Raw genomic sequence first — 25,198 nt, 5'->3', positions numbered from 1 at the left:
TGTTAGTCGAAATTTTTATTTTTGTATATTCTCTTAAATATTTAATAAAAAGTTAAGGTTGTAATGTATTATTCTAATACTCAATTTGCTCGTTTTTGATCGTATCTGGTATTTTGTGCAAGTTAAATATAGAGTTTATTCTCTATTTTTTTCTTCATCGTGTGTCATTAAAGATTAAGATTAAATCGAATCTGAAAATAGTATCATACTATTAGTCGGATGCCATAATTGCTTACACTGTAAAAATAATTCGATCAAAGTCAATGATCTCTCTTATCAGTCATATTTCTTGCGATGATATCTGCGCTATTTAAATGACGTAACTTGCACGAATGTAGTATCTTAATAACGGGTTCAAAATTGATCTAAAAAATAAATACTAAAATATATTCAAAGATATAATTAATCGTTAGGAAAAATATTAGATAAATTAATTAGAAATATAAGATTAAATTAAATGTCAAAGATGTAATTAAAAATAGTAGATAAATTAAATTAAATTAAATTAACTTTTTAAAACGAGATACGGTTCACTCGATTTTATTTTATAAAGTCCTAACTCTTTATATAACATGAGAATTTATCTCTCATGAAAATAAAAGGCAAATTTCTCATAGAAATTTTGCATTGTCGACATTGGATATGAACCGTCTCGTCGGAAAGATAGCAATGTCTCTCTGACCTCGGAGATGATTCAAGTGACGACTTTACGAGACGCAGCTTTATTATGTTTCGCCTATTTGATCTTTTTCCCAAGGTGGGAAAAGGTTACGATTCACGTAGATCAACGTAGAGTGTTGGCTGCAAACAGATTTCCGGTATTATAAAGATTACCGTAACGTTTTAGATTATCGTTCGATTCTCATAACCTTTCTGACAGTCATTGACAAGCCCCATTGTCCAGGGCGGATCATGTGCGGTAAAAAAGCGGGAATCGCTCGTCTGTCGAACATCACGTGTACACATCTTTCCGAGGCGTTGAAAGACGTCTGCAAGACGATAAAACGCGAGATGAGATTGCGCGCTGAATCCCTACGGTTTGCCGAAGGTGAGCTAAGAAAGGAAATACTGGTAGAGCCTGGAACATCCAGCATGTATACGTCCGTCCTCACTGGATACTTCATTTATGAGTAGTAAATAGAAATGCATCCGCACGATCGTTCGTGGAAACAAATTCTCATCTATGGACTCCGTTAAATTGAAGTAAATATCGGGCAGAGATCGTCGGACTTAACTCCTCCTACGACCTTCTGATTATTTACCGTTCACATGTTCCTCAATATTTGACCATACCGGCCCGCGACACGCCGTACACAAGAAGAAGAGTTACATTCCGTTCACACAGCCGTGCGCCATCCCGGGCGACGACGGAGTCGACGAGGCTCCCATTCCGAGTGGCTCCACTCCAACGGGAGGAAAGATGGCAACCCTTCTCTCGCTCCAAGACAAGATACAGAAACAAAAGATCGACCACCACCTAAGCAAACGTATCCCTTTGAGGGCATAGTCCTCGAATCTTTCTCCCTTTCTTACCAACCTCGTGGACTTGCTGCGCGGTGGCTCTCGGCGTTGGGTTCTCACAGTAATTATGTGGATTTTAGACAGACAAGCGAGAGAGAACAAACAGTCCACCAGATAGGAAAGAGGCAGCTTTTGCTGCGTGTTTGTTCTCGAGATCTCACAATTCCTCATCGCGACGCGCCGGCGATGTCTTGGATTAGCACGAGCTACGAGAAACCCGTGCCGAAAATGCCGGTCGAAACTTATCCGTTTTCAAAGCATACCTACCTTCGATTCCGCCGGGAAAATCTTTTACTGACGCGGCGCTTTCGGAGTATTCTTAAAATTGCCACCTCACGCTATCGTATTTCGAAGAATTCGATACTTACCTTTTGTCCGAAAGTGACTACTGTTTGCGTCAAATTAGCAAGGGCGATTTTTCAATAAGAAAAATTTCTTATTGTTTACGAAGCGAATACTTGTGTCCGTTTACACCAATGTAGATTGACTTTAATCTTGGTTTAACTCTGTATCTCTCTCTATCTTTCTCTTTAGTGCTATAAAAATTAGAAAAAGATAAACAGTAAATTAAAACTGAGATTAAATTTGCATCGGTAGAAACGGATTAGTACGGTTAGACGAAAAGGATTTTGCTAAAATATCTAAAATAGATGAGCAGTGCTGCAAAAAGTTACATTCTAGCAATCAGTTTGAGCATCCTACATAATTATTTTAATAGTCCAACAAAATTACACAGATCTGTATCTATAAATTTTTAGAGATTTTAAAAAAACCGTCGTTTTTGTGTAACTATTATCGCAATTTTTATAAATAATTTCACTGTAATTAAAAGAGAGAAAAGTGAGAAATTGTTAAGAGAAATTAATAAAAATTCATCAAGCGCAGTTCTCATCTCACGAGATAACTTTGGGAACGAATGATGGAAATGATGATTACCGGACGAGACCGTTTATTAAAAACCGAAGAAGGAACGCGGTCAGATAATATCGGGAACAAGTCAAGAACTGGTGCGAAGGCGGATGTAGGACATTTAATGAAACTGGCTACCTCAAATCCGGCATTAAGCGAGCCATTTCGTGATACCGACGATTACGTAGCTGTTGCCGCGAACCCGAGAGACTGGACCTCATTTAATGGCATTACGGAGCCTGGTCGCCGAAGTGGCGATAAAAGTCGGAAAGATACAGTCCACGGCTTACGAAGGCCGATCCGCGATTAAAGATTGTTGTAAGCATCTTGAAAAATGTATTCATGCAATGTGCAACAGAATTGCGACCTGCTCGACAACCGTAGAAATGAAAAGGATTATATTTCTTAATCGTATTATATATTTTACAACAGAAGGGATAATGCAAGGCAAAGTCGTTTCATCTTAAGTTCGAATGCTCGTCACAGATTTTTTTGCGATTCCAACCATAGAGAATTCAGGTACTAGAAAAAGTAGTGTCTGTTCAAGTCTATTGAATTATGTACTTTGCCATTTCTTCTCCTCAGAGGACATACTAAAAATGTGTGTACAAAGAGATTATATTTTCCCCGTAATCACGTCTCGCCAATTTCCAATATATATGTAATTTAATAACGTTGATATACATTCTTTTAACTTCGCCGAACTAGCGGTCTCATAATTCTGATGGCGTGACTCACGAAAGAATAACACTACGACGAGTGTCGGATGGCAACTGCTTTCTACGGTTGACAACGAGCTGCTAGAGAATGCTTTATCTCGTTAACGAACCACCGGATCTCGACCTGTAATTCGTCTAATGCGCAGCGTGCACAACACGTGTGTGTCACGTCGACCGCACAAACTGCGGCCAGATCTGAATACGCATTAAATGAACACCGTCTTATTGCGCTCACGAGTCGTTTCACGTAATAACATAAAGTACGATAAGTGACATATAAACACTTTAACATTAGAAATTAAATCGTTTTAAATAAAATAAAATAGATATTGTTCATTTGCTACAACGATATTTGCACAACTCAAAAATTATATATTATATATATATATATTTTTTTAATTGCTTGTAGAAAAAAGAACGCAACATAAAGAAAAAAAGAACGTACTTTTATATTAGTTATTACATTAAAATTGTATTTTAAAATTAATATTACCAAATTTTAATAATTCAAACTTATTTTCTAGAAAACTTTGTTTTTTGAATTTGTCGTAGCAATATGAAAAATGTAGCAAATTGGAGAAACTTTTTATACAATGGAAATTTTTTCACTTATGAAATAAATTTGATTGTGAGTGGCAGAATATAAACATTTTCAATCTAACACTCTCGGCGCCATTTTGCTTTTCATTCCAAGATTATTTTGAAATGATTTATGCAACGGGATGCGACAGAAAGTCAAGAAAGCAGTCCACCATGAGTAAAATAGCGAACATAACAACGACAACGACGATGGAAATACATAATGAAACGAGCAATACGACTACACCTGCGAAACACTGACAGTTCTGACAGTCGACGGAATTGTGGGCGGCAAGGTCATGAGTTCCTTCTGGCGCGCTGGTGATTCGCTGAGAAATAAAAAGATTACCTATATATATGCACCAGAGAGACCCTTTGGCTCCTCGTCCTTTGCTGCGCCGCAAGAGAAGCGTCCCTAATCGATCCCAAGTCGCGTCACGACTGCAACACATTTAGCACGCTCGCACACTTTATTCGACATCGATTGCACTTCGTCTCGTGACTAAGTTGACGATTTTAGATAATATGGGTGAGTCAATCAGTAATCTTAATTTTTGTCATCTTGATTGTTGAGGGCAAAAAATTAAAGTTATTTATTGACTTACCTATTATATTTGACAATATAATTTATTATGAGTACCATTGAGCAAATAAACACATTAAAATAGCTTCTATATCGATAATTATAGTTCAAAATTAGGCAAGAATATATGTAAATCAAGTAAGATGAATAATCCTATTTTCGATCAAAGCGGATCTTAACTGAGATAATATTTTTCAAAATAAGTAATATACGAGTATTTACAAGCAGGGCTGAGCATGTACAATATTTGAAATACTTTTATTTAAAACACACCACTTGCAATACAAGCATATTTTGTATTTATTATTTTAGCGGATCACATAAAAGTATTACGTATTTTGTACTTAAAATTGAAAGATTGAAAGCTTTTTATATCTTATAATTCAACTAATAAGGTTGATTATCAATTAAGGTTAATTATCAATTAATTGTTAATATTAGAAATACAAAATACTTTCATAATTTATTATTAATACTAAAATATAAAATATAAAATACTTTTATATGTTAACATGAAATACAAAATACAAAATATTTTCATGTACTCCGAACAAACACAAAATACAAAATATAATTGTCTTACCAATACTGTACTCAAACAAAAATATATCAAATACATGCCTAGCCTTGTTTACAAGTTTTTAAAATGTTTATTAACATCATTATTAAAATTGTCGATCAATCTAATTTGAAATACTATTATTTCATATAGCTTCAGTTTGTGATTGCATTTTATATCCGATAAACTGAATCAGTGCACAGTTTATAAAACTGAAAAAGTGTATTTGCAAAAATTTGCAAAACACTAACAATAAAATCCGCTTTGATTGAAAACAATTATTTCTCTTAATTCCTATATATTGGTTTTCCGGGTTTTCTAGAAATCTATATCATGTCGGATTGCTTACACAAATTATTACCTCTAAAATACCGAAAGTGTAGCGATGACGGTTTCGACTTGGCACCTTCACAAAGGAAATTAGCTTTGATCAAGAAAATATTTCGATTTTGAGCACGAGCCGAAGACATGCTTTGACGCAAGAGAAAATCGTAGATATTAATATGAGCTAATATCTTTATATGGCTTTGATTTTAACAGACTTAAGACACAAAGATATGTGATATCAAAAGGTTATTATTATTATATACATATATGTATATATATATATAATTTGGACATTTTATTAGAAATCTCTCTCATGTGACAAAGATTATTTAATTATTCGTACTGCAAGAGTTTCACAAATACTGCATTAAAATTTAAAATAATGTTTTCGATATCAATAATTTCTATTCGAAACTACGATAGAAATCGAATTTAAAAAAACTAATGACCACCTATATCGTTTCAATAAGCCATTAAGATTATATTTATAGAAGGAAGTTAGAAAAAGAACGAAAACTTAATTTATGAAAATTTATGTTAAGTATAATACTATGCCACATGATTGTATTCACACGCATGTTTAAAATAACATGCCGTTTCATGTTACAGGTCCTCAAAAAATATTTCAACAATTTACAAACTTCCGTCGTATATTAATCTCTCGATTAATTAAAAATTCCGCATTAAAACATGTTGAGTTCGTGCGATTTTACGTCAATTACTTCATAAAATACTAAAAAACAGACGTAGCTCTGTAAATTATTAAAAATATTCACGCTTGATTAATGTTAATGACAATAAAAAAAAACAAAAATGTGTCTCAGCTGTGAAAACAATATATTTTATTGCGACGAAAACCCGCATGGGGGCTTTCCTCGGGTGAAAATATCACCAGATGATGCTTCAAGATCAACCCTTTAGAATCATAACTATCATAAGCCCTTTCCCGTGAAATCAGCGGCAAGAAACACCACGTGTTGAATCACCACATCTTAAATCTCGGAAACGTAAAGCTTACGTGGATTATGAAACAGGGTGGTGTCTCGTATAAATCAGTCGATGTGCGTACGAGGGAAAAAACGTATAAGTGCGGGATTTGTTTTATGATCCGAAATACACGCGTCTTCGTAAACTTCGGAGTGTTTCGTTAAACAGAATAACACGTGTGTGCAACTGCAACAGGGACATCTTACCGTGATGAATAAAAATCATGTCGTTAATCCGTATAGCATAGAAATTTAATAATGGCGAGACCCTCATTCGTATTACACGCTCGATAAAATTTGATTTACGACTTTGTATTAATTAAGGCTTTCGTTATTTAAACAACAAAACCCAACACTTTTACACTTTCTTTTAGACTCCCTTTTTGTTATGGTCCCTAGAGATGTGGATCGAATTACAATTCGATTCGCTTAACCGTTTAGAATCCACGAAATCTAAATAAATCTCTTTAAAAAAATGCATTCGTATAGTATAAAAAATATATATTTGCATTTCAATTTTATTTAATTTTATAACTGAAACAAGAACTCAAAACTTTTTGACGCTTCAACTAGAAGTACTAAGCGGTCATTATTATTAACTTGTATTATATGTTTTAGATTAATATTATATTTTTTGTATAAAAAAATAGGAATTTTGAATTTTTTTTTTTACTTTTCAATAATACTGATGAAATGTTTGATTTTTATCACATTTTTATTTTCACAGTAATTTATTCGCCTGGTCGTTTTATGTCCATTTCTACTAATGTAGATTCAATCTCGGTTTAATTTACTCTTTATTTTTTTTTATTCTTAGAAGTAAAAAAAAAGATAAAAAATTAAACCAAGATTAAAGTTAAATCTATTTTTATAGTCTTCTAGTGTTGATTATATTTTACGAATTGATTCTTATTTGGTTCTCGCGTCTTATTCGAAAATCCTACTGCGCTCAGAGATTGAAATTCTTCGTGTGCGATTTCCTGTCGCTTCTATTCGCTTGGAACACGTGTACATGGCGAACATGAGAGTGCTGACCCGTCGTGACAGGGTGCACAGCGGGAGGGCCGTTACCTTACGTCTTAACCTCGGCTTCGAATCCTATCTGGTCGAGGTACCTAGAATGCATTCTAGGTAGGCAGCGGATCATGCGAGGTTGTGCATCATCGCGCGTAGTGAGAAACGTCGCGTCGTCTCTTTGAGTCGCACCGCACCGACGATAAATCTGTTCGGCCCTACCGATTCGCGTACGTGTGACAAACAATTTGCGTGTCAGCTCGCAGAAGGGCAAAACGCTTCGAGGAAAAAATGACCCGATTGCAACACTTGACACGTTCGAACGGTGCACTTCATGAATTTAAAGAATTATTACATTTAACCCTCTCCGTGGTCCAACATTTTTTTCATTATCTTCCTAGTCCAATCGAGTCACTGGTAGCTATTTGTGTCTTTTAAACCATTTTTGAGTTCTAAAAAAATATGAAAAAGTTCTAATACATTCCTTCAACATTCAAGAATACCTATAATTTTTACAATGATATAACCTGAAGTTTTTTTTTTGTACGTTCGAATTTGAGGCAGAATAATTCAAAATTAAAAATTTACTTGGCTCTTTAAGGTCTCAGTTGGATCACGGAGGATTTAAATAATAAAGAATGTTCACTGAAAGAGCAGTTTTGCTAAAGAATCTAAAATTTAACTTAAAAAAGCTAGATACAGATCTGAAAAATAATTTTGCTGGACTATCAAAACAATTAGGTAGGACGACAAAATTGGTTACTAGAATATTAAAATATTGCAGCATTGCTCATCGTAATTCTTGCAAAATTATTTTAATGGTTCAACAAAATTATTTGGCTAGATTTGTATTCTTTCAGTCTTCATAATACAATTTATAATTTAAATTATTAATTGGACAATACAGTGCAGTTGTCAGGAATACAATAAATAATGTCGACGAGACGTTTTATTATCGACTTGATGATTTGACTGGAATCGTCATAGCTGTATGACTCTCACGAAATTGATAAATCGAGTTATCTCAAGTGCTGACTCTAACACCAAAAGGAATTCTCCAGGACGATTTCGCAACGAAGTTTACCGTTTGCCCGCGTTTCCACGAAATTCTAACCCGAGATAGCGCATTCTCAAAGTAGCGGCGAGTGTTGATCGCGGATAACGAAAAAGTGGGTTAATGATGTTGTAGTGTACACAGCGTGACACCGTCGCCGGTTGACGGGTCCAGCTTTCACGCTTGTCACGAGGTATGCGCCTTTATTGATCACCCGTCATCCGCACGGGCGCCATTCAGAACGAATAAATCAAAGCGTGGCCGGCAATCGTTCGCGCGCGATCAACGAGGTGCAACAACGCACGCGATTATGAGCGCGATGTAACGAAATCGGTGTCCTGGCGCCATAAAATGACAGGTATATTCAATAGCGAGACGTTTACGCACTTGATTAACGACATTCCACTTGGAGGTGCGAACAAATAGCCAATAGAAATCTTTGGAATTAGTCCGAAAGTAATGCGTTCGGTTGTATCGAACGAAACTTCGTACGGATCCTGCCAAAAATTTTAAAACCTTAATTCTGATTTGTACTTTTACATTGTTAACAAGCATACAATTTTTTAATTTTTTATCCTTAACTTAATTTATTTTAGCTTGGATCTCAACTCTGTTTTTTTGCTTCTCGATATATCTCACACTTTTGTCTTCAAATGAGTCTCTCCTTTTCAATTGAATTAGTTTATATTTCTAATTTCTTACTATGTATCATAAATCTTAAATTTCTTTGAACCATCATTGATATTAAACTATGATGATGGATTCGGGATACTGCAGCTGAGAGGGAACTCGATTTGTATACAAGACAAGTTTTATAAATTTTGCTGAGGATGGCTCCAAATGCGGTAAAAACATACAAATTTGTAACACGTTAAATAATTTACTTATACGTCTAAATTTTTTGGACGTTTGCTAACCTTATGAATTTTTTAATTTCGAGAGTCCTTTATTTATTAAAATCCTTGAATCATGAAAAAAACCAAAAATTGTCACTTTCTCAAAGATCATTGCTCTCTCTCTCGAGCAAATTGATTTGCGTGCCGCGCGTTAAACGCACGCTATTAATAAACGACATGAGCGATTATGCAAATGACGAGCGGTAATCGATATTAAAACTAATAGACAAACACCTGGACTTCCGTAAGTGACCGATATAGCGCGGTGTAGCTTAGAGAAGTATCGTTAGATAATAAGTATCAACGTATACCGGCTTTGGCGAACCATATCTTCAAATTGCAGGATACGACGTGAATTATAAAATGCGCACAGGCTAATAACAGATTTGCAGAATGTATGCTGAATAAAATTAAAATTAAATGAATCGTGGGATGCATGAAAAGATTGCAATTGAAAACAAGTATACTGTGAGGTCGACATTTTTCATTCAGCTACAGAAAGATAAATTTCGAGATCAGTAATTTGAAATTACTGCTCGCATAAATTTTTAATATTACCTTTGTTGCGCATTTTTCTTAACAGGATTCAACTAGGGCGCGTTTAACTAAGATAGGGTAATTAAAAAAAAAAACAAACCAGTTTTGCCACTAGTACTTCAACTGGAAAGAGGGAAAAGAGGGTGATTACTTTACTATCGTTGTAGTGTACGACTTGATAATGGTAACGAATGGCAAACGGGATAGATTTAAATCGATGCGATCATTTCCGACAATGATAGTCCTTCGTAATCCGCCCCGTGGGCAAATCGGATAAACGAAGATGTTGCCAGTAATTGCCGGCGGTAAACATTGCTGTAACTCGCGTACTTGTTTTGGGACAAAGAGATAGAAAAGAGCTACGTAATGTCCACATCGGTCCGACGTCATTAAATCGCGCAACGATCTCAATGAGCTTCTTCTAACTCTATCACACTGATTCTCGATCCTCATTCTCGCTCCCGGACAAACGAGCGGACAAGGGTACCGGTTCAAGAAGACCATTTCTAAGTGGAGATTTTGCGTTACTGTAATAAATTACCGAGCACGGTTAAACGTCGGGTTTAATCAATGACACCGTTACTTTTCTCTCTTTCTAAATTACGTCTTCCTTTCCTCTTTCTGTTAACCTATTAACAGAGATTTTCTGATTCTCTTTGAAGTTCTGATTCTCCTCCTCGATATATTTTTGTTTATTTAACATCACTAGCAATTTATTATATTTTCATCCATTTTATGAATACTTTCATTATCTTAATTTATCTTTTACGAGAAACAGTTAACGTATATACGTTAATACGTTGAACATTTAGATTTCTGAATTTTTAACCTTTCTTTTTAATATTTTAATTTCTTCAAATTATATTTTTCAATTAGAGCACTGATTATGATGAAGCTATAATTAAAATATGCATGAAACAATATTATTAAATTAATTTTGTTAAGCACAAAGGCGGAACGTTGTTACACAAGGAAATCCGAGCAATACTTTCCAACTTTCTTGGAATCTCGTCTCGACGTTTGGCGCTTGAGGATGCCGCGCATGTACTAGGATATCCTTTCTCTCCAGACATAGTGCATAAAGTGCCCGGTAACTACCTGGGAGAGGAGAAGCGGCGTTAAAAGTACGCGAGAGTGTGACCATTTTGCACGGTATTTCCGGCGCCATTAAACGGTCAGTCTAGTCAATAGCTACTTGGCTGGTCGTGTGTTTGCTGCCAGGTTAGCGAAATTCCTCGTACGAAACCGTGTCCTGGCGCGCGCACGCGGTTTGATATTTTACGTTTCCTGTAGCAGCTGACAAATCATTCACATATCTCTACTTCACCGGATATGTGATGAGTCACAGGTTCAATTTTAGTATCTTTTATATAACGTGTATTATAACTGATCGCTTTACAGTGCCTATTTATAATGTTTGCAGAACTTTTTTGATTGTCGAAGAAAAAGTTGCAAGCTAAAAAAAGATTTTTCCTCTTCTACTTCTCGCATGCTCATGCGTGTTCAGTTCGTGCGTGCTCAAGTGCAGACGCGACTTAATGTTTCTTTTCAAATAGCGTGGCTTGCCGCTTATCCGCTTGCTAAGATTTTCTTCCTTGACAAGGATGTAGTCTGAGTGGATAATAAGGATTCGCCTGTACCTCAGTAGCCGTATCGCTTAAACGCGTCTGAGTAGCCCCCTTCTGCGATTGCAAAGCATTTAAGTGCATGAATGGGGCGATTACAAGTGCTTCGGGAATACCTGCCGTGCGTGTAAAGTGCGCGGCGGATATGTTAATTTGTTACCGCTAAAATGTAGACATTTGAAAAATCTCGCGTGCCGAAGCCGCTTCACGACGCTTCTCTCTGAGTTTTCTTTCGTCATACGTATGTAACAAGTTTTACGACACGGTATCGTAACTTGTTAGTCAACTGAATGTGTGCTCGCACCTCGAGACAATTCTCCGAAAATTTCTCGAAGTATAAGATGGAAAAAGGAAAGAAGAAAAGTATGAAAAAGGATTATGTGCTGACAATGGCAATCTTTGTCATTAAAAGACAGCCGTTGAGCTGACCAAACGCGTCTCTACGAAATTTCTACGAAACCTTGGAAAGCAGTGGCCATGGTAGCGAAAATTTCACAGTAATTTACAAGCGTCAATACTTCTCACAGAAATTCTTCAGTCCCTAAAGTACTCATCAAAGTAAACCTGTGTGTTTTCACCAGATTCTGTCAGTCCGAAAGCATATAGACTGATGTCACGAAAAATTCCAACGTGGTCTACACAGCCGCACAGACTGTATCAGTGTAACTGATATTTAAAGAGAGTAAGATACCATGACAGTGATACCAAGAGCAGTTACACGTATCGGGTGAGATCAGATATCGACATTAATACCCGAGTGATAGTCTTCAAGGCGCCGGGAACCTTCGGCGACTCCTTTCATCTACCTTGATGGCTTATCGTAGCGTCACAATAACATAAAGAGTTTATTGGCGTTCGATGCGGAGGCTCCTCGTGGGATGGTCTGATTTTCCCTGGGAGTTAAAAGCGTAAAGAAGGCGTGTTCCGACATGATAATCTCCTTCCATCGAATCGAAGTAAATTCAATTTGTCAGGTGCCAGCTGATGGTGAATGAACAGAGATGAACAAGATGCCGCATTCCTTAATCTTCCTACCGTGTTTTGCTTGTCTCAACAAATTAAAATTATTTTTCTTCCGTCTCTTTTATAGATGTAATTCAAATTTAAAATCTATACACAGATCCCCTGCAAGCATTACTAAGATATTTCTTAAAGATACTCTTAATGAGATATTCTTTAAAGATATTCAAGAGAAACGAGAGAAACTTTTCACGTGACCCGAGAAATTTCTTGACTAAATGATGATTTCTCGCAGAAAGGAGTCAAATAATAAGAATAAGTCACATAAGGATCAATCGCTCTCGTGCTTGTGTATTAATTACTCTGTTATTATTAAACAAAAAGAAATATTCATATGATTAACATGTTAGCTGAAGCTGTAACGAATGACATCGGCAAGAACGAAAACGTTATCTCTCGACATCGTTCGAGCGGTCAGCTGAGTTATCAAAATGCGACAGCGCGCCAGCCGCCAAATATGACAAACGAGCGTAAACTTAGCGGCAAAATCGCCTCGATGCATCGCTTATAACGGAATAAGAATTCACGCACTCGAAGAAATTTGCCTGTCGGATTACCTCTACGGAATCGCGTCTTAATTAATACCACTGTCAGCCGACGATACGTTAGAACGACCGGTCATTCCGCACGTTCTCCAACTTTGTTGATGATATTCCTTGCGACTTTCTCACCACGAGATATGATCATGATTCGCTTGCGCTTTCATAATCCGTGTATAATCCGACAATGATACATATCTACACATCAGAAATAAATACACGTCGTCGACACGCTATGGACGCGTCAAATAATATGCTATATTTGTTGCTTTTGCAAGATGTACGTTTTCAAATTTCTGCGGAAGTTACGAGTTTACGGTCGATCCTTATTTTTTGCGTACTTTCCATTTCATTCATTCTTGTTCGATATTAGCTTGAAAACACTGCAATCGCACTATAAATATTGCGATATACAATTTATGAGGTTCTTTTTACTGCTAGAATAGTATGCGACGTACAGGTACCAGACAGGTAGCGGAGTGCCGTGCATATAGTGCGTAAATACGCACGCATTTATGCACACTCGTGCAGAATGATTTACGCATTATGCGGCACGACTGTTTACATGACTAACGACGCCGTAGACAAAATATTAGGAATAAATGGATGCTTCAGAAGCCATTGCTCGAAGCGGAAAGCCAAAGTTTGATAACGAGCGTGCCTAACGGGGGTCCGTTAGAATTCTCTGCAACAAAACGCACAGTCAGAATTATTTTTAGGGATATATTTTTGTTCAACTATGTTCCTCTAAGTGCTTATTTTACTTTTGATTATTTTAAATATTCCGATGAAAGTATGATAAAAAATTTAATGAATAAATATATTCGTCTGATATACAAACAGGACTGATAAACAGTATCTTCTTAAATATGTTTTTAATGCTTCAAACAGTTTTATAAAAAAACATGTAAACACATTAAAAACACATTAAAAATATCGATTAAACATGTTCTAACTGTTTAAAACATGTTTAAAACTTGTTTTTTATTAACCCTGTATGCTAACGTACCCGTTAATTTCATTTAACTGTATTATTTTAAAATGAATTTTAAAATAATATTTTAAAATAAATATTTATTTACTGTAAGGAAATAAATGTTCACTCAGTATTATTCAAAGAAATATTAAAATGTAATAAGATACATATTATTTAGTAAATTTTTGTCAGTATACGTGGCTGGATTTACCGTAACTGTAAGTACTTGAGCTTACTTTTCACACCTCCGGTATTTTTTACTTTCAGCTAAGTTCATCATAAATTCGGCATAAATAATCAGAATATTTTCACTAGTTTTGTAAGGTAAAAATTACTCGATTATCTTTCTCCGTATGTTCCCATAGTATAATACCATTAATAATGATTCATGGACACAACACGAGCTCTCCAAAATTGGCGAGCAACTCATACGATAACAAGCCAAGCCTATCAAACACCGTTTATTCTCGGAAGGAGGCTGAATGCATCTCGTCGTGGCCTTATGAAGGTAACGACGCAACGGTCTTACCGGACACCCATCGAATAATACGAGCTACCTGGACGTGGATCGGGATTAACAGCGCGGAAAATTAATAACGCAGAAAGAACGCGAGTCGACTACAAGCTTTAATTAGCACACCGCGGCGCCTACGAAAGGGCATCTGTCAATTCCCACATATCCGATTGGGAACAGTTAGCTGTCGCGACCGATGAAGAAAAAAGGAACAAGCAGATCAGACCTGCTTCATAACATATGGATGAAAAATATGAGTTATTCCGATAGAAATCCACGAGACTCCAAAGTCGTTCCTTAAATGATTTAATTTCTACAGAGAGACATAATAAAAACAGGAACTGAACAAGAGGTTTGTGAATGGAATGAACATCATATCTCGTGTCTTGTCACTATGTCATCGTGTCTTGCAGTGAAATCACTTCTGCACCAGGAGCAAATATCTAATCGTTTATTGGTGCAATAGTTCAATGATGAACATCCGCATTCACGTCGATTGGCGTCGATGAAAAAGAGTTTAATTGCTGATACCTGTTCTCGCGCGCGTGTGTTTGCAGTAACATGAGAGTGAAAGAGGGGCTATACATGTTGAGACATATATTATCTGTCGGTATTGCAAATTATGGCCTGCAGCGGAAATTCGAAAGCGATCCCGTTTACAGCCTTACAGACCTTTTCGCGGTAGAATAATTATTATTTCGCGTGACACGCGCCACGATAGCTTTGTTATCGGTAGGAACCAATACTCGCTAAAGCGGCATGCTTGTGTTCCTCAAGTTCTCTTCAAAGGCCGATGTAATTAAAGCGAGATAACAAATTAATTCTTTTTGCCGCCATTTCACTTATAGCTTATTCGTTGAATTTAATCCCCTAGTCACGCATCGTTTCTTATTTCTAGTAGGAGGAGCTTAATATCGTTGGTCAATTAAATTGCGGTAGCAAATTACACAGTGGCAGTTTGCGGCGGTTTCAATTTCACTTACGCACGTTCGATAATAAGCGGATTAATACGCAGTTAATACGCCGACGGCGTGCTCGGTTAATCTTCTAACATGAATTTTAGCATTATATCGAACGGCGACGCTGTGGGCGAGCGGAACACGTTGCGACGAAAAACATTGTATTTTATTAATTTCATGCTTCGCATATCCTTATTAATAGTACCAATATTTCGTAACAGGGTAATTGATACTTTCAATTATATTATTCTGGGTGGCAAGAGCTTAGCAAGTTTTTATACACATATATATATATATAACCACGCATTAAAAACAAAGTAACAATAAATTGTGTACAAAAATATCAATTATGTGCAGATAGAAAAATGAAATCAATATATTGACAAATTATATTACTCTTGATTCTTGATTTTATATAATATGATCTTGGGATCATTTCAAAAAAATATAAATAAGTAAATCGCATTTATACTTATTGAAAGTAGATTGAAAGATTAGTTTGATTACATTCGCTACGTTCCTAAACGAATTCAATTGAAAATAAAAAGTACAATAATAGATATAGTACTATAGAATAAAATTTCATTGAAAATAAGTAAATCGGTGGACTGTTTTAATCAATATTACTGCTGAATAATGATAATACTGCTAGAAATAATTGTTGTTAATAACAAGCTTAAGAATAAAAAAAATGTAATTATTCTGAATTTAGATACAAATTCTATATAAATACAAGAATTTTTCTCAATAATAGTAATAATGTAATCTTCTTACGGACTCTCTCAAATTCAACAACAAAAAATCCAAAAAAATAAGGGCGAATGAGAGTCAGCGTGATAGTTAATACGTAATCTTAAATCTTTATTCCAAAAAATAAAAAATAGTACATTATTGTATTGCTGAGAATGGTTCACTTTGGAATCATCCTCAGCAATATAATTTCAAATTATCAATCCCTTCATGTCCAAGAAAAAATCATCAGGTTAACAGATTTGATGTTGTAATCCCAAGACATAGAAGGAATTCGTCTCGACATTGGATCAAAACCAATTAAAATTTTTAATCACTAAAGAGTATTACGTTAGAAAACACATGTTGATCGCAACTCGAACAAAACATGACTTTTCTCAATAAATAACAAAATATAAAACGCTTTAATAGTTACAGCTTGCTGTAATATGTATTGTGTGATTATCACTTTATATTTTTGCAGTAAAAGTATTTTACTTCCACTGTTAACGAGATATAAGATTATAGTATAAGTGTGAAAATATAAGTAAAATAGTCGCTGCTTTTTAGTGAAATAAGTCTTTTCTACAGTCTGTGAAATTTTCACTAATTCAGTTTAAAGGAATACACTCACCAAGAGAAACAACCGAGACGTGCAATGACTTCAAGGCGATAAGGACCTTCGAAGGTCCTCAACAGAAGTTCCTTTCAGAAGAGCCAACTTTCTCGCGATTTGACCATCGACCGTGTCCTTGGCAAGGACCACGACTGAACGGATTCACACGCGAGATCACGCGTCGCGGGAACAACAGAGCGCGTTGTTCACGCGGCCACTAATCGTGTCAAAACACGCGTTAAGGATCACCCGACCTAGGAACAGACAGCAGGACAAGGAACGATGGACGGTCGAACGGGGACGGACGAACGGATGAAGGAATGAAACCGGACAGACGGAGCACACGCGGCACGGAGAAACCATGTTGATGCCTGCCGGCTTCGGATCAGGTTGAGTGAGTTGTTCCGAGTTGTTCACCCTCCCCTTACATGGCCCGTCTACGTGTCTACTCATGCAAGATAATACCGACTACTCCGGATGTCCCCGCGACGACTCCCTTCTTGGACGCGACTTCGAAACTTCGATTACGTGAGACAAGAGAGTTATGGACCTCATTTATATCTCGATTTTATTTACAGCTCAATAACACTTGATTTTTCAGTTTATCTTTTTACAAAATTTACAATTTTTAGATATTTATACATAATATTAATTATTTTTGCAACAATGATACAAATAAAAATAGAATAACTTATCCTTCCGTTGTTTCAAACAATTCGGTATTTCATTGTGTTATATCGTTTTATTTTAACGCGTACAAGACGAACCGAAAGGCCAACTAAAAAATTAAACAAATTAAACAATATTAAATGAAATAGAAATCGAGAAGTGTTTAAATACAAGTAAGCAAATCATCGATAGGTACAAAAAATAACTTTATGTATCTATATCTATGTCTCGGATTAGACTTACAATGAGGTCTCGAGCTTTTTTTGAGACGTTCGCTCGTAACCGGTCACTCTTGCGTGGGATAACATAACCGGCGGCGCGTTTTAGTGGCGCTTTTGAAGTCGGTAACAATTACTTTTCTCAGAATATAAGCTGAGAAAGTTACATAGGCATTGGAGAGTCGGCGGCAGGATAGATACCTAGGGCGAGACGTTTCTGAGTGATTCATTTATGCAAAATAAGTATTTTACTAGTGAACTAGAATTCTGTGCAAAATAAATATTTTACTGAACTAGAATTTCGCGAAAAATTTTCATGTCGTAAACATAAATCATTACGTGGCCCATTTCTTATACACAATTTTTCACTTCCGTCTAGTCATTAAATTTCACCATCTAATAAGTATTGGAGATATTTAGAAAAACAAGAGCACAGGATACACAAAATATCAGGCAACTGTTGTGTCGTTTATGGAAAATAATGAAAATTGATGTCGGACTTATGCATTGAGAGAAAAAAATGGTTGCATTTTTGAGACAATTATATATTTATAATTGTTTTACTATGCAAATATAGTCAATTGTGTTATTAATAATAGTCACTTACATTGCTTGAAAACCTTTAGTTTTTTCTTAATATTTTTTAGTTGTTATATTACAATATAAGTAATAAATGAATTTAAGAAAATAATTCACTATAGTTGTGATTACATTTACTGAATAAAAATATTTATTTTATTTATCATTTACATCTTAATATTTACATCTTAAAATTATCATTAAATTATAATTAATTACAATACAATTTTTTCATATTTGAGAGACCTATGTATATGATTATTAACATTATTAATATTATAAGAAATAACCGTAAAAATGGAGCTTCCAGCCACAATTATTTTATCAATTATAGTCACAAATACCAAAGACTTTTATCCTAGCGTACTAAATAGATATTATACTTGCGATTATCTAAATTTTGACTTCATCAGCGAAATGTCACCTACTAGATGTGCATCGTATTGTATAGGAAGTAAAAATATGGCAGATTTAGCTCAGTATATCTTCCTGAGTAGATCATTTGCGCGTGAAGACGCTTGTAGAAAGCACCTGACTTCTAATTTGATCAATTGTCAACACGACGAGCTTCCTCGAAGCGGCAAAGCTCATCCGATAATTTATCCGCGAAATGTGTCTCCCGGTCTCGTTGACGGAATGATTTACGAGCGCGCGACGAACGAGAAAACTCTGCCATTGCTTCTCTGATACGCCCTGTGGATTGCCAACCGAGCGGAAATAAATGTCTCGTAAACCTGCTCGGAGAAAGAGAAAAAAAAACGAGAGCTGATGCTCCGGGCACCTTTTTTCTCTCTTTTAACAAAGTCTTTTTCTCTCGACGCATAGAAACCAGGGAAACACCGCAGGGAGAACCAGCTTTCCACAGATACTACTCGGCAAAAGGACACAATAAAGCAGTAGATTCGACATTCACGATCGACACGATCTTGGAAATGATACCTTCTCGCGTGATAAATGTAAGCTCATTTGTTCAAGTTGATCGCGTTATAAGAAAAAAATCTTAGGAATTTTTTAGTATCTATAACACGTCTCGCATCTCCTGACCTAAGATATCGTCTTAGAAATATTATAAGTTCATCTATAGTGCCAGAGATTAATGAACGTCAGACTAGAATAAAATCTTAGAATAAAATCTAAGAGCGAATCCGCTCGAAATCGCTTGACACATTTCACTTTCGTGAACCGTCATTTATCAGGGAATCGATCCTCGATCGCAGGAAGCATCGCGACGCGGCGACATGACGCGACATCATCGTGATGTCTGATATCCTCGAAGAGGCTGGTTGCGTCCCAGAGCGTCCCTGTGGACCGCGCGACTCGATATCTCTCGAGGCGGTCGCCAGCAAATTACTCGACTACTCATTCCAAGCGACTACTACTAGGATGCTTCGTAGTTCTCGTTCAGATAGCTATCAAGCTAGCGTATCAATCGATATATGCGTATCGAGCTGCTTCACTTGGGGCCCCGACGGCGATGTAACCCGCAGATACCCGATGACTCGTTAGAATCCCTGGGAGGCGAATGTACGTGATATACTTGTATATTGTACATCGTAACACCGAAATTCTATCTAATTCCTAATATCTCGCATTTCATCTTTTTTTTCCGTTGGAAAGATTTTTCCATAAATTTTGTGCTTTCCGATCTTAGATTACATTTGTATAACTTGCAAGGATAAAAATATTTTACTTTAAAAATATCGCTTTCTGAAAATATTTCTATTTTTAAAAATAAATTTATGTGTGCATATTAAAATAAATATAAATCGATAAAGTAAATAAATAAATCGATTTATAAATCACATATGACATTCGTTAATTTAGGAATGGATTAAGAATGAAGTCTCCTTTAAATGCGCATTTAGATGATTAAAATATTGTCAAAATGATTATTAATTTTAATTTGAACAATTGTTGACAATCGATAATTTATCGTCTTTATGCGAAGAAAAAATGCTTGAATTGTGTGACACAATGTCACGTAACTAAACTTTTTTTTCTTTAATAAGCTTCTTCTAGACATGACGTAGTTTCATGTGACACTTCGTTACAGAGACGCATAATGATTTATCAAATTACTCATACAAATGATATAAATATATTGAGTCTTATTTATTGTTGTATTTTTAAAAATAAATTTATGTGTGCATATTAAAATAAATATAAATCGATAAAGTAAATAAATAAATCGATTTATAAATCACATATGACATTCGTTAATTTAGGAATGGATTAAGAATGAAGTCTCCTTTAAATACGCATTTAGATTATTAAAATATTGTCAAAATGATTATTAATTTGAACAATTGTACGATATTAAAAACTATTAGATGCTATTATTATATTAAAACTAATAAATTGAAAATGTAAAATTATTTTCACAATTATAATGAGTGTCAAAATTAAGAAACTAGCTGATTATTCAACACGCAATTCAGTGAGTAAATTCTGCTTTAATCATCTATCGTGACTAGTCAAGTTAAATGCACTGTCCCATTATTTCCGAGTCTTATTTCCATATTTCATTGTTGCCTCGGAGCGACGTGCAGCAATAATGATCATTGAACGACGGTATGAAACGTGCATATAAGCTTGAAATAAGGCAAAGAGGATTAGAGGAATACATAGGCGACTGTTTAGCGATTGTCTCGGGCATGTTTACGATTTGTTCCTTAACGAGAGTCGTTTCTGTCTCGCATTGGTCCCATTCGCGTTCCGAGCATAATCATCAATCATCCTGCCGTCCGTGAAACTCTTTCTCATGAATGTTTACATTGGACGTTTCTTTGCGCGGAACGCACGATACGCGATCGGCGATGCTCTTTGAAGAGATGCCTTCTCAAGCGCGGAGCGAGAGGAAAATCATGACAGAGCTCCAATGGAGCCGGAGATAACGATGGTCTGGAGATTTCACACTTTCCGAAGTGATCGTCGTAAACTGATCGGCGCCATTAATGTCAACGCTCGATAAATCAGATAAATGATGGTGACAACATCGCCTTCCATTCGCGCAATTGAATACAATGATACGGAAAATAAAGAATTTAGCAACAGCATATAAATAGAATTGCAAAAAAAGGATCTTAGAATAAGTGCAATAGCAAACAATTTATTGTTTTCCTTTCAAATTACAACATAATGATTATAAATTACACACAATGATTATTATTTTTATTTTTATTTTTTTTTTGTTAATTTTAAACGTAAAGTTTAAAAAATTTTTCTTATTACCTCTTCACAGCAACACGAATTTGAACTCTTCTATGAACAATAAGTCTTTGAGAAATAAAGATTCTTTTTTTGATCTAAATTATATAAAAATCTGAAAAAATTTTGATTCATTTAAGTTTTTACCATCATAGAAGTCGGATTGTATTTTACAGAGTCAGAGAATCAATATATAAAACTGCATTCGTACTCTTATATTCTGTAGATAAGAAATTTTTTGATCAATCACGGAATTTTAATAACACGAATTGAGACTGCAAACAACAATGTTGCTTCAGTCGATCTTTCAAATGTTTGAAATGTTGATATTTAGATTATGAGGTTTCATTGTCGATTGTTTTAAAGATCATTGTCGACTGGTAGTATAAGGTTTTTCATCCAGTCCGCGCATAGAGATCATAATTGATTGGATAAACGTCGGGTATCGATAGGTTACACACAGTGGACATTTTCCCACAACTCGGTCCTAGGGCTGGCCCGATAATTATACTAATGCGGTTTGTTTGCCGAGTTCGCTCTCTGTGGACATTAGGGAACAAGTTTGAAAGATCCTACGTTCGGAAATAAAAAGATACGTCCTAAGAGTCTAGAAAGGAGAAGAGGGAAACACCATAAAAGATAACGTGATACGTGCGACTATTTGATTATATTTCTTATTCGAGCAGATTGACTAATGTCGAGAACGTGCTGAAAGTTCGTATTAAAGTTCTTAACATTTTCCTTTCAAGACCGTTGAATTTCAAACTTCATAGTCGAAGAATCATGAAATGATAAATGGTATATACATCTTACGTAAGTTTAATTGATTAATCGATCTTTGGATCGCGCGGCTGATCGAAACATCGTGTTCGCTAATATTGTAGATATTGCGCATGTTCCAACAATTCCAGAACCATAATGATGTAGCATGTAAATACGCGAATGCGAGATATGAAAAAATGATTAAAATCGCGTTTGATAATTATCTATTACACATCGATTTCTCCGGTCTTTGGCCGCAGTAATCGTACGTCGCAATCGCTAACGCCATGCATTTACTTCCGTGAGATATCGCGTGTGTGGGGGAGCAGAAATAAACGCTGTGTATATCATTGCGTACACACTCTCTGAGACCGAGTAACAAATCTGGTGAAATCAATCTAAACAGATAGAATGAGGACGAGTTTATCGCTTTACTATAATCAATAATTTCTTAAAGAAATAAATATAAAATACTCTTAAAATAAAATAACAATAACAGTACTATTTAATGAAAAGTATATAATTAATTTTTACAAGTGAATGAAAATAGATTGAGGATCAATTACAACATGGAAACATCAAGAATTGCAAAGATAATTATTCTAATACTTAGTTAGCCATTTATAAATACTACTGCAAAATACATGTTGCCATATATTGAACTTTTATAGATACATGATATTTAACACTAGAACGCTGTGCAAGTTCTTATTAATCTGATAATTTTTCTTTTCCAGTTAATTTGAATTTGTACGTGGAGCTTTCGTCACTTTTCATAAATAATCATAATTAATTACAAGTAATTTTACTTTATAGTGACCTCTCTCTGATAAGATCTCTCTAAAAAGCCAGATTTACCTTGAATCGCGATTGAATTAATTTAGACTCGCGGTTTTAGTGTTAAATGATAAAATTCTGACGTGTAAAAATGAGACTTTTTATGATGATCATCGAAGTGAAATAATTTTATATATTTACCTAGTCGCTCATATAATTGCCTTGAAAACGTCCCGAGATTATCGATTCGAGAAACGAAGAGGCTTGTCTAGAAACTGAGACTTTATCGAATGAAAGTTCGTAAATTAGGCCGTAGTGCCATTAAACGACCGAAGTTTTCAAACGGACGATCGATCGGTCCGATATAAGGACGAAATAATTGATTTGCCTAATTAGTAATCTGACGCGCCAGCTTGACGATAATTTAAACGACGCTTCTTTAGGGAATATCAATTTGCCGACAATCGACTTTTAATTTTGTCATCTGTCTGTAGAATAATCATAATTAGGCACTCTCGATTTTAACACGGTATCGTATATATAATTTTTTTTTCAAAGCTGTTTTTCATAGTGTTTACGATTTCCAATAACAAAAAAAAAATTTTTCGTAATAAATAAAAGTTAGCACGACTAATTAGCGCTATTTATTACACTAATTCATCAATACGTCAAATTATACTCAATTTGAGTTCTTAATCATTTCTACAAGTCGCCACTGCTTAATAATATATCGTTAATTTAACTAAAAGTTCTACAGTTTAATTGATGATTAGTTAAATATCATATATATTGATACCGCAAGTGCAAAAATATATCGTGTAATTTTACGCATTATTAATGAATACGACACTTCGACAACATAATATGGGATCGACTTTTCTGTCCAGCGCAAAACGATACTTTCGTATCACGTCGTTACGTATTATTTCAAACGGCTAACGCATAACACGATATCATATTCAAAGCAAAAAATTAACTGGCTCAGTACACGCGATACTCAATTTTATTCAAACGGCATATAATATTACACAAACAGGGATAATTCGCAAACAACTTCATAATTTAATGTGATTCTTTTTATTTACAAGAAGCACAGTTTTTGCAAATTCGTAATCCGTTTGTTAACGGATTATCAATTCAACAGACAAATATAGTCTAAGATTTTTTCCTCTATGGCCTGTTTCTATCAATGGAGAATAATTTTAATTTTAGTTTAATTCACTTTTTGTTTTTCTAATTTTTAGAATACTAGAAAAACATTAAAAAGTAAATTAAACGGAGATTAAAGTTAATTCACATTGATAAAAATGAACTTTAATAAATAATATATAATCTATACAGTCTGAAATAGATAAACACGATTTTACATATTTTATTGAATATTTCATAATCGTCCTTTACGCAAGGACATCGTTTTGCATATAATAGACAACTTGTTTAATCAATTGACAACAGACAAAATTTATTGTTCGACTTCGCGATCATTTTCATATCTGTAATGGCAGGAGAGAGTCGACTCGATATTATTAACGGACGACAAGTGAAAAAATACATATGGCGAACAGGTTTGATGTAGTGAGTCCTATAAGCTTTTCGTAGTGAGGAGGACATTTAGAGCGGAAGGATACGCTCGAATGCTTGATTAATAGTTTACTGTGCAGCCTACATTGTCGCAATTTTAAATATGCGAATAGACTTTACGGTTGAAATCCTCGTATCACACATACAATAATAATAATAATAATAATAATAATAATAATAACAACAACTATAATAATAATAATGCATGACAACTTTGTTTCAATTAATAATCAACGAAGCGGAATTCCAAAGAAATTTATGTTCATCCGTAAATTTATAGGTGATTATCGTATTTGCGGACGCATGTTCGTCTGTGGACATTGAGAAACCGCTACTTTTCGTCTAAGAATTTATCAGGATTTTCCTCTGAGTCCTAAATCTAAATCGCCAACATCACGGCACGTTGAAACGTCGTATAAATCGTCCACGTCCCTTTTCTGCGTCTGTCCGCTCGACTCGCGTTCATTCGCGTGAAGCTGAGATTAAAGAGAAATCAGTGCCTTCCAGATATGTAACGCATATCTGATATTATGAGAAATGATTGCTCCGGTTGAAAAATGTTAATCGGTGATTTTCAAATTAAACGATTGCAATATCTCGGAATGCTCGACTTCGCGTTATCGTTAAAATATAATTTTTTAATTGCGTTAATCAACTCTTCACGCTAAATTTAATTCCTGTCGCGATACTAATCAGTAGCCTTCGATTGCCATCATTATTGCATATCGATATACATACTATAC

At 35.2% G+C, this 25,198-nt stretch overlaps 1 protein-coding gene and 1 long non-coding RNA gene across 3 annotated transcripts in view; one reads left to right on the top strand and one right to left on the bottom strand.

Moving 5' to 3' along the window:
• LOC105147852 (uncharacterized) overlaps window positions 1–25,198 on the top strand; it is a 185,093-nt gene that overhangs the window by 46,724 nt on the left and 113,171 nt on the right. The gene's annotated exons all lie outside the window — the stretch shown is intronic.
• LOC105147848 (uncharacterized) overlaps window positions 1–25,198 on the bottom strand; it is an 86,396-nt gene that overhangs the window by 39,465 nt on the left and 21,733 nt on the right. The gene's annotated exons all lie outside the window — the stretch shown is intronic.

This window comes from Acromyrmex echinatior, chromosome 19 (assembly GCF_024713525.1).
Source record: "Acromyrmex echinatior isolate Ae372 chromosome 19, ASM2471352v2, whole genome shotgun sequence".
NCBI lineage: Eukaryota > Metazoa > Arthropoda > Insecta > Hymenoptera > Formicidae > Acromyrmex > Acromyrmex echinatior.
Note: the sequence above shows the minus strand (reverse complement) of the source record. Positions and strands in the feature narration are given on the sequence as shown.